This window comes from Halichoerus grypus, chromosome 9 (genome assembly GCF_964656455.1).
Source record: "Halichoerus grypus chromosome 9, mHalGry1.hap1.1, whole genome shotgun sequence".
In the NCBI taxonomy this organism is placed as follows: Eukaryota; Metazoa; Chordata; class Mammalia; order Carnivora; family Phocidae; genus Halichoerus; species Halichoerus grypus.
In genome coordinates, this window is record NC_135720.1 from 139,807,611 (window position 1) to 139,820,652 (window position 13,042).

At 38.6% G+C, this 13,042-nt stretch overlaps 1 long non-coding RNA gene across 1 annotated transcript in view; it reads right to left on the reverse strand.

The window, feature by feature from the left end:
- Window positions 1-5,466: 5,466 nt before the first annotated feature.
- Window positions 5,467-13,042, reverse strand: part of LOC118554512 (uncharacterized) — a 621,204-nt gene continuing 613,628 nt past the window's right edge. The window contains exon 6 of the long non-coding RNA XR_013440981.1: window positions 5,467-5,674. This is a non-coding gene — a long non-coding RNA (uncharacterized LOC118554512). The remainder of the gene's footprint in view (window positions 5,675-13,042) is intronic.

The window sequence follows — 13,042 nt, forward strand, 5'->3', positions numbered from 1 at the left end:
CGATGTCCAGGTGTCTGATACACTGGAAAACCACACTCAACAGTTACTGAAACCTGTGCACAGGAAAATAAAGTAACAACAGAGGAAAGAAAATGATCTCATTGGGTGGCTCTCTGGAGAATGAGATAAAAACAATGTCTTTTTTATTTCTTTTATATTTATTTTTGCCCTCTAACATAACTCAGAGTTCCCTTTTGAATTCGCTGATAATTGTGAGATAGAGCCTCCCATCTAATCCTGCCACCATGAAACACAGAGCTGGGAGAAAACATTTACATATGCTACTAGAAGGATTCTGCTAATTCAAGTCATGTGAGATTGCATAATGAATTTGTTTCCAAGTATTCTAATATTGTATAATAAAATACAAATAATATAAATTTAAAACATTTATAATAAGATATACATTGCAAGGTCCCTTGATGTTTCAAATAAACAATAGATACATATTTGTCATGATTTTAACAAGTAGATGTTCAACCATACATTTTCACATGTATGCTCATTGCTATACTATGAATAGGTATTTTGCAGATGTTACATCTGTAGGAATACATGATCATCAAAAGAATTTTAAAAACCCAATAGCTAAGGGCAGAGATAGGAAAAATAATCACCCTCCAATTACTTTAATAAAGGAACAAAAGAAATACCTTTCCTACAAAACACTAAAACAAAATGTGTTTGTTATTGCATTTAATGATATTACCGATCTTACTGGAATCACATGTGGGCAATCTGTCTTTAACTCACAAATGTGGGAGCCCTTCTAGTGATTGAAATGGTGTCAAGAATAGGTTGATAAATGTATGTAGTGCCAAAAATGAGATAGTTTTGAAGTTTATGAAGTAACTATGCAAATATGGAGTAGTGATAAAAGCAAACTATATATCTATGGAAAAATACTGCTGACTACTTTTAATCTCTTCTTTGGTACATTGAGGTATGTTAGATTTATCCAGCTATAGGAGTAGATGAAGAAAAGAAGAAACACTTCCTTTTTGTGCACCCTCTATGCCAAGTGTTATCACATAGAAGATGGATCTATCTATCATTTACCTAGTAATCTATTTATTCATCCATCTATCAGTCTATCCTCTCATACCCGTGAGATAGTTATTATTTCCCCCATATTGCATATAAAGACATAGCAAATATGGAGCCTGAATTCCCATCAGCTTACTCCCAGGCTAATACCACCCAAGGAGTCTTCTGTTTGGGTGGCTTTGTTTGTAGTGATGACCACACTGTATCCTAATGGGCTTCCCGAGTGCTGTTTTCTCCAACACCCTATAGGCTTTAAATGCAGGGGTGGCAACATCATTATTATATCCATTTCCACTAGTGACATATCTGGAACTTAGCAGGCCCTCCACAAATACCTATTGAGTTGAACTAGAAACATGCTAGCTTTGCTGGTTTAACTGCGTTATAATCCCCGTTGGAACATCGGGGATTATACAAATAATATAAATTTATTTCTTTTATATTTATTTTTGCCCTCTAACATAACTCCATCTTGGAAACAAGGACTGGTACGACCTAACTTTGTACCTAGGCGGCCAGTTATTTTCCAGTGTCCTCCTTGTTGGGTTCAAAGTCACCTGATAATAACTCAATTCACATGAGAACAAAGGGAAATTTCACCCCATGACTTTTATTTTGGCAAAGTCAAGTTTCCACTTCCTTTTTATCCCCACTCAAATATTTATTTCCCCAGCACTCAGGAAAATTTTATTTCTCCTGTTTTCAAAACAATGGCAGTCCATTGGTTCAGCTTGTTACAGTTTTAGATCGTCACTGTGAGCTAGTATGCTTGAAATTCAAGACAAAGTAAATAAATTCTATTAGCACAAGGTTGTTATTTTTATCATTCTAGTCATACATGTAAGGCAATGTTACAATTCACAGTGAATGTTGCTGGCATGAATTCTGAGACCACATGAGAGAGAGAGAGAGAGATTTAAAGTGACAGGTGGGTTATGCCTTAAGCTTTATCAGGACATATGGGGGAAGGTCCCTTTTTTACCAGGGACCATTGTCCTGATGTGCACAGTAATTATTTTCCCTATAGCTACCCCTATACTCCCTATAGCAGACTACTAAATTAAAACTTCAGTTCAAGTAAAAATGATCACCGTGGCCTGCCTAGGAACTTGGAGTGCTGTAATTCCTGGTTCCCACTGACCATCAGTCCACGGCTGGAGAGCACAGCAGTCAGGGAATTAAATGCCTTTTATCCTCTTCCCCTTAACTAGCAAACCACGCTCCTTTAACACAAGGCAAGGGTATCAAGCCGATAGTGTTCATACTTGCTAATAAAAAAATTTCCATTCTGTCTGTTGGGATCGAAGCCTAGAAAAATGACTCGATCTCCAAAGTGCGTGAATGGCGGGAGCAGGGGTCTGCAAACTATGGCTGTGGGCCAAATCCAGCCCTCCGGTTCTTTTTGTATGGCTCACAAACTAGGGATTTTTTTTCTTTTCGTTTTAAAGGGTTTAGTTAAAAAAAGAAGAAAAAAATATATGACTTTAAGACTTTTTAGATGACTACATGTGACTCTACCGCCTAGTCTCTTGACCAAAGTTGAGCAAATTTTTTAAGGTATTCTAGGCATATACATCTGCATATTTTTTAGTTTTTTCCCCCAATAACCCCTTTAAAAGGTAAAAAAATTTACTATGGGGCAAAAATAGAAACACATGTGTGGGCCAGATTTGGCCAGGAGGCAGGCCTTTGTCCTAGTGGATGGTTGACTCATAGGATAGAATGGAATCACCACATGGAAAGAAGTACTCCATCAACCAAGAATCCTTCCCAACAAGAGCACCTGCCTTGCACTATCATGAGACTGAGGAATAAACATCCATGATTTGTGATCCAGGATGCATGTTAGGTCTATGCATTACAGTCACCAGCCTCCCCTAACTAATACAAAGAAGGATAGTCAAGGCAGGGCTCCCCAAACAGGTGACAGTGAACCACAGATCTGGAGGAGAGAAAGCCATGCAGATACTTCTGAAAAGAGCATACCAAACAGAGGCCCCGAGTCAGAAGCATGTCCTCAGTGTTTGAGGAACAGAGAGAAAGTAAACATATCTGCATTAGAATGACCAAGATGGAGAATATTAAGATTTGAGGTCAATGGAAGAAAGAGGCAACTAGATTTTTTGTAGATCCTCATGGATCGTTGTTGGGTTTTTCCCTCAGAACAAAATGGGAAGCCACTGGAGAGTTCTGAGTTGCATAAGGCATGGTTAGGCGTAAGAGTGCCCCTCTGGCTAAGGCACGGAAAGTATGGAAAGGGGATCAATGGTGGGCGTGGGAGGTGAGGTAGGAGACCATTGCATCACCCAAGTGAAAAACGGTGGGGAGCTGGAATAAAATCACAGCAAAGGATAAGGTAGAGCCCACGCACTTGCTGATGGGTTGATGTAGTGTATGAGAGCAAGGGAGAACCTCAAGATGACTTTATGTATTTTGTACCAGGTGAAGTTGATGCTTGCTGAACTGAAGAAAACTAGAAGAGAAATAAATCTGGGAAATATCAGGGGTCCAGTTTTCTGCATGCTAAGTGTGCAATGTCTGTCAGGCATCAAAGGGAGATGTCACATTTGCAGCTGGATAGAAAAGTCTAGGCTTTAGGAGAGAAGTGAATAGGCTCCCTCTCTAATCTATATTCTTTTCTGCAAAACCCCTATTTTATGGTATAGGATTATAACATTTTGTTTGCATTATTTTCCTCTCTTTCTAGATCGTTTGCTCATTGAAGGAAGGACTGATTTATTTTTAAATTATTATGGGTCCTGTACAGCACACAGTGCCCTGATTGAATGTGTTTCAAATAGGCAAGTGAGTGTAGGTATGTGAGTCTAAAAACACCAGAGACAGTGTGGCCCGAAGTAAAGGTCCCACGCTTGTTAAACACAGTACTTGGCCACAGAGTGCTCCTACTCTGAAACACAAAATATTTTTTAATGGAGAATATCTGAGGTCTTTAGACAATAGTGAAGAACATATGTCTAAAATATTCACAGGTTCTCTGGATAATTGTAATGCTAACTAAAGTTTGGGACTATTGCTATAGAATTATAATTGTACGTTTCTTTTTTAAAAAAGATTTTATTTATTTATTTGAGAGAGAGTAAGTGAGAGAGCACAGAAGCAGGGACAGAGGCAGAGGGAGAAGCTGATCAGGGAGCCTATGCGGAGTTCAAACCGAGGACCCTGGGATCATGACCTGAGCGGAAGGCAGACGCTTAACGACTGAGCCACCCAGGTGCCCCTATAATTGTACATTTCTATATGTGAAAGTATTAATAACAATTACATTCCATATCCAAGTTTCATGGGAAACTGCCACAAATTATGCATTTTTTTTCCTGCCCTTGGCCTCAAGATCTATCTGTGAAGGTTGTATCCACTTAACTATGGAAAAATAGCCCGAATTTTCTTATTTTCCAAGAAAAACAGCAATGAAAAATGAAAATCACCCATCATCCATATGATAAAATTCTTAATGTCTGCTGAAATAAGTTTACAAAGTGTGCAGGTGACCTATGGAATATATTTATTCTGTCAGGGACAAAATCAATGCTGGACTTCTCAAATGAAGCAGAGGCTGAAGTTCTCCTTAACAAATAAATTATACCAGATATTAGATGATATCTCTGGATTCACAAATGCACTTCTGCATCTATTTTTTCTAGCTTCCTAGGGAACACTGCCAGGGACCTTCAAGCAATGTGGTGTCTCCAGTCGCACCTGTGAGTCAGCTTCGGTGGGTGGAAATGAAACTTCAGGACTTAAATAGATTATGGAGTAAGAAGGGATCTTTAGCAGGTTAAAGCAATTACTTAGTTTTCCTGGTTGTGACAGATTTTCATCGTGTCCCAACATAACCCTCCACACGCAAGGTACGTGTTTACCTGCTTCTTCACCTGGGCAGCTGATTCATCTTTCTTCTTCCCACAAGCGTTAGACATCAGCCTGGCGTGCCCACCGCACGCACACCCCCCACGCCCCCTCACCCTCCAAAAAGCCAGACCACTGGCACATTAGCAGCATTTCAAATCTATCTGGAGTTTTTAATTTTAAAATGTGTTTGATGTAAAAAAATTTTTTGATCATTATTTGTGAATATTCTTTTTTTTGAAAATTAAATTTTATTAGCACACAGATGCAAAATATGACATTAAAAATCTTTAGTCATTTCTCGGGCACCTGGGTGGCTCAGTCATTAAGCGTCTGCCTTCGGCTCAGGTCATGATCCCAGGGTCCTGGGATCGAGCCCCACATCGGGCTCCCCGCTCAGCGGGAAGCCTGCTTCTCCCTCTCCCACTCCCCCTACTTGTGTTCCCTCTCTGGCTGTCTTTCTCTCTGTCAAATAAATAAAACCTTTAAAAAAAAAAATCTTTAGTCATTTCTCTTTTTTTAATTTTATTTTATTATGTTATGTTAGTCACCATTCATTCTTAATTCCTAGTTCCAGTCCATTGCAAAGACAGGGATTTATCTCAAAGAATGATGTCCCATCCCATAGGAATTCTACCAAATCTGTCAGATTCCTGGAGTTTTAAAAGTAAATGACAGCTGTAGGTTTGGCGTATGAATTTGCTGTATTTCACTTCTAACATACTGACGTTTCAGAGCTACCCATACAGATGAGTGATGCCTGAAATTAAAAAAAAAAAAAATTAACCAATAAATAAAGATGAAGGGAAATGCAAAGTGAATATAAAAATCCAATGAATATGACACTGATAACTCAAAAAGTTAACCCCAATCTTCCCTACATTGAGTTTCAAAAACTTTTTCTTTCGGGCACCTGGGTGGCTCAGTCAGTTGAGCATCTGACTCTTAATTTCAGGTCAGGTCTTGATCTCAGGGTCGTGAGTTCAAGCCCTTTGTTGGGCTCCATGCTGGGTGTGGAGGCTACTATTAAAAAAAAAAAAAACAACTTTTTTTTTCTTTATTGCCAGTGGTCTGGGCAGAGCTTAGTGTAAAAATAACATTCCGCCTTCCATTTCCTGGGCCACATTGGTTTGGGACAAGATAGATGGTGAGGGCTTAACACACACAAAAAGCATCCTGCACTTCCCTGTCAAACCAATAGGTTAAAAAAAACAGTAAGGGTAAAAGCTTTTAAGGACTGTGACATAAATGACATTTGATGAGGCAGAAAGCCTCACTGGAAATTCCTTAGACTAGGTTTTTCTAAAATATGATTTAGCACCTAAGAAATATATGATTCGAAGTTGGGACAGTTTTTTCACAATCAGCTTTTTTTTTTTTTTTTTCCCAGACACACAAATGCACAAATGTCATCCGTGGTAACTGACTAACTCTGATCCTTCTTTGTTTATATTTTAAATATGAATGGCATTGAAGACTGAGAAAGGCCTCTGACACATGGCACGATCCATAGAATTAGTCCTGTTGAAGTGATATTCATAAACTCTAATATGATAGAACTCTATTTTCTATGAGCATCACCTTGATAGATATGGACCCCAAATTCATTTATAATAAAACATACAGTATAGTTAAATGTATGAATAAAGACTTGTAGCTAGCAACCATTTTTCTTCACCTATGCTGCAAATGGATCTAGGGATTTAGAAAACAGTCTCTTTTTATACCCTCTCTTGTAGAATGCAATGGCTAGGAAAAAGAAAATTCAAAATGGGTTATATGATTGAGTTCAAGCCACAAATATTTTGGTCCCTGATTCTTGGCCTATTCTTGAATGCTGCCCTTCAATCCAATAGCAATTTAAAAAGCCTGGTCTAGAACAATAACTAGAAAGTGCCAATGCAAATCAGTAGCAGGAAAACTAGAAATTGCTTTCAGCTCAGCGCATCAAGGTGTATAAAAGTATTTTTCAAACGTTAATCAACAAAAGTGACTTTGATTCACAAAAGACATGATCGGTTTAAAATGTAATCAACAAAGACAATGAATAACAGAGTTTCCCTCTCTTTTCATAATTAAATGTACAGTGATTGAATTTTAGAGCAACCCATGCTCATAGCACTTGGCTCGGTATGACTATATCACAATCAGAAAATTCCCATGTCCTCCTGGTGCTCTTCCGCGTCCCTGATCAACTCATGCAGCTACTTAAGGCAATAACAACAATTAATTTCAGTCTCCTAACCTCTCTCTGTCTCTGTTTCTCTCTCTCTCTCTATGTCTCTCTGTCTCTCTCTCTCACTTTCTACCTTCACCTCCAGCCATTAGCAATCACATTTTTGTCTCCTACTTGGCTGAGAAAATTTAACTCATCAAACGAAACTTTAAGTTCTCATTTAAAAACTTGTTTAGCTAAGAGTATTCTATCCTCATTCATTCCAGACTTATATATTCAGCTGACATCTCTTGAATGAGTAAAAGCCATCTCATCTCAAAGGTGGTCCTCTGATATTTCTGGACCTTTTCTCTAACAGAGAATGAAACAATCATCCACCCAGTACATGTACATGATACATGATGTCATTATTGAAACTCTGTCCTACTCCAATATAGAACAAAATTGTTTTGCTTTTATTTCCTACGTATCTATAGAAACCCATCCACTTTTCGCCATCCCTGTTACCATCAACATAGTTCATCTGTCACCCAGCATATAATGATAACTTCTTATGTGCGTTGGTTTCTCAGTATCCTCTCTTATGCCTTCCAGTTCCTTCTTCACAATGCACTGGGCTGATCCTTTTTAAATGCAACACAATTAAAATAATTGACTTTTCATTTTGCTCTTGTAGATGATCATATGTCTTGATTTCCTAGTATGGTATTGTTGTCCCAGCTGTTTCTTGATTTCTGAATTTTTATAAAGTAGCATTATTTAGAGTTGCATTTTTAAAAAGGCAGGGCGGAGGGGTGGGGCACACCTGAGCAACTCCATCAGTTAAGGGTCCAACTCTGGATCTCAGCTCAGGTGTTGATCTCAGAGCCATGAGTTCAAGCCCTGCATTGGGACCCATACTGGATGTGAAGCCTACTTAAATAAATAAATAAATAAATAAATAAATAAATAATAATAAATAAAAAGCCAGGGGGGAAAAGGAGGCTGTGTTTGGTAGACGTCTATTATGTACTCCCAGTTTCTGCCAATGCCCATCTGGTCATGTATGGAATACATAGGCAGGGGACAGGGTTTTCACTTTAAAGTCTATTCCATTTGTAATACAGCCAGCAAAAACTCATCTCTCTTTCTCTGACTCAATACAACACCTCTCTTTCAATTACAACGTGGGGCTCTTGCTGTTTGAAAACATGCATTCAGACACAACAGCTAGAGAAGGATCACAGAGACCCATGATATGCGTGAAGCCTCCAGGCTGCCAGTCTGCCGAGTCAACAACAACAAAATAGGAAACTACAGGTGTTTGTAAAGTCAGTATGGGAGCTTCGCGTTCCTTCTGTAGAGGTTATGAGAGTAGTCTTAACTCCTTTGCTACGTGTTATTTATTTGTCAGTTTTTGGTGTGTACCTGTAATTATTTTACTGATTGTAAACTTCCGTGTGATAAATCTTCCATCAACAATTAGATTACAAAATAAAATTGCATGTTTAATGAAAAATTAAATACTGACAAGTTGTTTCTTTTGGAAGTTGATAAGGAGTGATTTAACACAAAATGATTTTGTCAGTATTTACTGCCCATAAGAGTGACATCAGAGGGATGCCTGGGTGGCTCAGTCGTTAAGCGTCTGCCTTTGGCTCAGGTCATGATCCCAGGGTCCTGGGATCGAGCCCCGCATCAGGCTCCCTGCTTGGCGGGGACCTGCTTCTCCCTCTCCCACTCCCCCTGCTTGTGTTCCTCCTCTCACTATCTCTCTCTCTGTCAAATAAATAAATAAAATCTTTTTTTAAAAAAAAGAGTGACAGCAGTGATATTACAGATAAAATGAAAGTAAGTCAAAAATCCACTGAAAGTAATTGGTATCTACTTCAGAGTTGGTCATTATTTTAAGATAACTCAAATAAAAATTTTCCATACCTGTAGCTGTAAAAGTCACTTTACCTACAACTGTATGAACCATGACTTTTCAATTAGATCAAATGGTTATTTTAAAACTTGATTTCACTCATCTTCAATTCCAAATGTTCCTATGAACTAATAAAATCAAAATGATGGAGTTGATTGTCTTGGCCCCATTAGCAGAACCTCGAATTATTGCAACAATGCAATACTTCAAAGAGAAAAGGATTTAGGTGGGTGATAATATGAATACGTATTTTGAGAAACACTTCATTACTGTAAATAAAACAATGCCCTTACTGAGTAAAATAGCAATGGAGAAGAAATTTACTTGGGATAGAGAGTACAGTAGGATAAAATTGGCTGCAGATGTTGGGCTGCTCCTCTTGTTGAAAGGTAAAGGCTGTTTCCCTTCCCCTTGAATCTAGTCCTGGCCCCACTGACTTACTTGACAACACGATGCAGCGGAGAGAGCTGACATTCAGCCCTTCTGAGGTTAGTTCAAAGGAAGCTGTGCAGTTTCCATTTTGACCTCTACGAAGACACATCCTTGCAGAAGGCAGAAGCTATGAAACAAACTTTGAAATCAACCTAAGCTCTTCCAGCCATGCTCACACAGGCCCCATTCCTGGAAGCCCAGCACAGAAAATGTGGAGAAGAAACAAAAGAACACAGCTCCAGCCAGAACTGAGCCCGAGGCAAGCTGCCTGGGATAACTCTAGCCATGTGAGCCATTGCAGTTGAGATCCTAATAATTCTGGAGCCAGAAAGGACTCATGCCTGTTTTGCCCTGCCAAATCTTTATCGAGTCTCTTCCCTTCCAGCTTCTACTCACCAGCCAGATAATTCACCCTGACTCCTGACTGATCCAACCAGCACCCAAGATGGTCGCCAGATGGGGATCATCATGTCCGTCTTTCTTCATACATTTATTGTCAGAGACTCTACTGCAAAGAAGAACTTTTCTTTCTCCTTCCAATTTCATATAATTATTCATTTTTTAATATCAGAATGATTCCAATTCCATTCAATGAATTTGACTGGCTAGACTCATTATTTATTTTGATTCTCAAATTTCTTATGTTTGGCCCTTCAGGCTGACTCCTGGGTCTTTTTTATGCACCTCCATTGTTATTTGAGAAATTTCATTCTTTTGAGAAGAGAAAGAGACTCCAAGCTCATCTCCTTTCCCTTTCCCAGATACTTCTCAGAGCATTCCTGGTTTTCTTTTTTTAGGGAAGAATGGTACTTGGAATACAAATTCCAAATGCTTGGTGTGTTCACTGCTACTTGGCTGTCACTGTAATCCCAGTCCATCACATACGGAATTTTTGTGGTCCTCCCAATTACTGTTTGTAAATAACTTCTCAGACAGAATAATGACTCCCATTATTCTCCACTTACTTCCTTGCTCCATCAGTTAACATATTTGTTCAATATAACCAGTCACTTAACCACCTGTTTCACCTGTCACCTCTAAGCCCTGCTCCTGTCACCCAATTTTTGAATACCAATGTCTCTGTGAGGAGAGAGAGAAGGAAGCAATATAATTCTAAATAACCAAGAGTAAAACAAAAAAGAAGTCACAAGGGAAATTTAAAATATTGTGACCTGAATGATAATGAAGACATGTAATAAGAAAATTGTGGAACACAAGTAAAATATTAGGATCTATGGAAAAAAGACAAATGTATCAATAGTTGCAACATTCTTTAACTAGAAAACACAACTTTCAAACAAATTGCAGATGATTTTCTGAAAAACATTAAAATAACACTATACTAAAAAATTTTTAAATATTTTTGACAAGGCACTAGAGACAGATATGGCTGAGAAATGGGTTAAGGAATCTGCATATGTACCATAAGTAATTATTGTGCATATGTCATTTTAAGGTTCACATAGTAATACAAAATGTTTTTGTTTTTAAATTATGCTTTAAACATACACAAATTCTAAAGTTCTTTAGGAGTAATAAGTAAAATAATGAAATAAAAAATAAGTAAAAGCTGAGAGAATGGCATTTTGGGGGCCAATTAACTAGGTGTTCCCTGCAGATAGCATGGGGCTGTGTTAGGGGTGAGAATTATGGTGAAGGTATATCTCAGCCCTTCCTACCCAATTCAACGTGGGTATTTTCTGGTACACCCACTGTGTAGGAGTTGCTCAGATAGTTTCTGGATTTTTTTCGGAGGGACTCATGAGTCCATAGAAAGAGGGGAGTTCAAGAACCATCTGTGCAGCCACTCTGATTAGAAATATTTTCTACACCCACCAATATATAGTAAAACTAGTTTTGCATTAGCCAATCATATTTCAAAAATATATTAAAAGTATCCATATATTTTATATAATTATATACGGGATATTTATTATACAGATACATACGTATATATTTCTTCTTATCACCTCCTTGACAGTCGTCATGTGCCACTTTGAAGAACTCAGGATCATGTGGGTTTTTTTAAGTCTTTCCTCAACCTCAGCCCCTCCCCCTTGTTTTCTGATGTTGGCAAACTGGCCTTTATTCATTCCTTCATGTATCAGATGTCATATGCCAAACTGTCTCCTCCTCAGGGCCTTTGGAAATGCTCCTGCATTTACAGGGAACGTTCTTCACTCTGTCTCCACATAGCTAACTTCTACTCATCTTTCAGGCTTTTGGTCAATGGTGGCTTCTGGGACCGCATCCCGATGAGGCAGATCTCCATTATAAAATCTCTCAAGGAAACCAAGACCCCTTTCCCTGCTAGGATTTATCACAGTTGGAATTTGGTGGGTATTTATGTGATTATATGTCTCACACATGATAAAAGTAGCCCAAAAAAGACAGGGAACACATCTGTGTTTTCTCACTACTGGTACTAGCATAGTGCCTATTATCTAATACATGCTCAATAAATACATACCTGGTGAATAAATAAATAAATGAGTGACATTTTATTTTTTTAAAGATTTTATTTATTTATTTGAGAGAGAGAGAAACAGAGCACGAGCAGAGGGAGGGGCAGAGGGAGAGGGAGAAGCAGACTCCCCACTGAGCAGGGAGCCTGATGTGGGGCTCGATCCCAGGACCCTGAGATCATGATCTGAGCTAAAGGCAGATGCTTAACCAATGAGTGACATTTTAAATTAGTCTGCTCTTCCATCTGGGTCCTTATATATTCAAAAGATCTTGCCCTACTCTTCTAGGATTCCTTTGATTCTAGGAGGCATCACAAAACTTCCAGGCGCCTTCCTGGATAATCTTTTCTATAAATTGAATTAAACATGTCTTGCTACAAAACAAGCTATTAATGAATACTTTGAAACTGAATAATTATATCAGTTATAATGCATACTGTTAATAATGATTTCTACAGAATTTTGGACATCAGGTGTTTCAATCAAGAATGCAACTTCATGGGCACCTGGGTGGCTCAGTCAGTTAAGCGTCTGCCTTTGACTCAGGTCATGATCCTGGGATCCTGGGATCGAGTCCTGCGTTGGGTTCCCCACTCAGAGGGAAGTCTGCTTCTCCGTCTGCCCCTCCTCTCACTCATGCACGCTCTCTCTCTCTCAAAAATAAATAAATTAATTAATTAAAAAAAAAGAATGCAACTTCATGGCATAAAACTGTTTTAAAAACTCATCTCTTTACACTTAGGATTTTCTAAGGAACCTAACTGGAAGCAATGCTGAAGACAGGTATGCTGGGCTTGAAATAACACCTTTAGTTAGGAAGATTTTTTTTTTTTTACATTTTTTATATTTTTGAATTAAATATTTGTTTAAAAAGCTAGTATTTTTAAAACTCTTCTTGTAAAGCAAGGCTGCAGTTTGGGTTTTCTGGAGAGCAGACTCTGAGACAGAGTTTAGTGTTCAAGATGTTCGTCAGGGAGGGCCCGTGAGATCAGCTCAACCTCTCTGGAAGGGAGAGGCAAGAAGCAGTTGCAGGCAAAGGGTGAAGCAGCCTCAGCCATCCACTGGGAGCTGCAGAGCTGAAATGACCAGTCACAGTGATTCTGCTTTGAGCCTAAATGGTGAGACTTTTAACGCCTATGCTTTGATCAT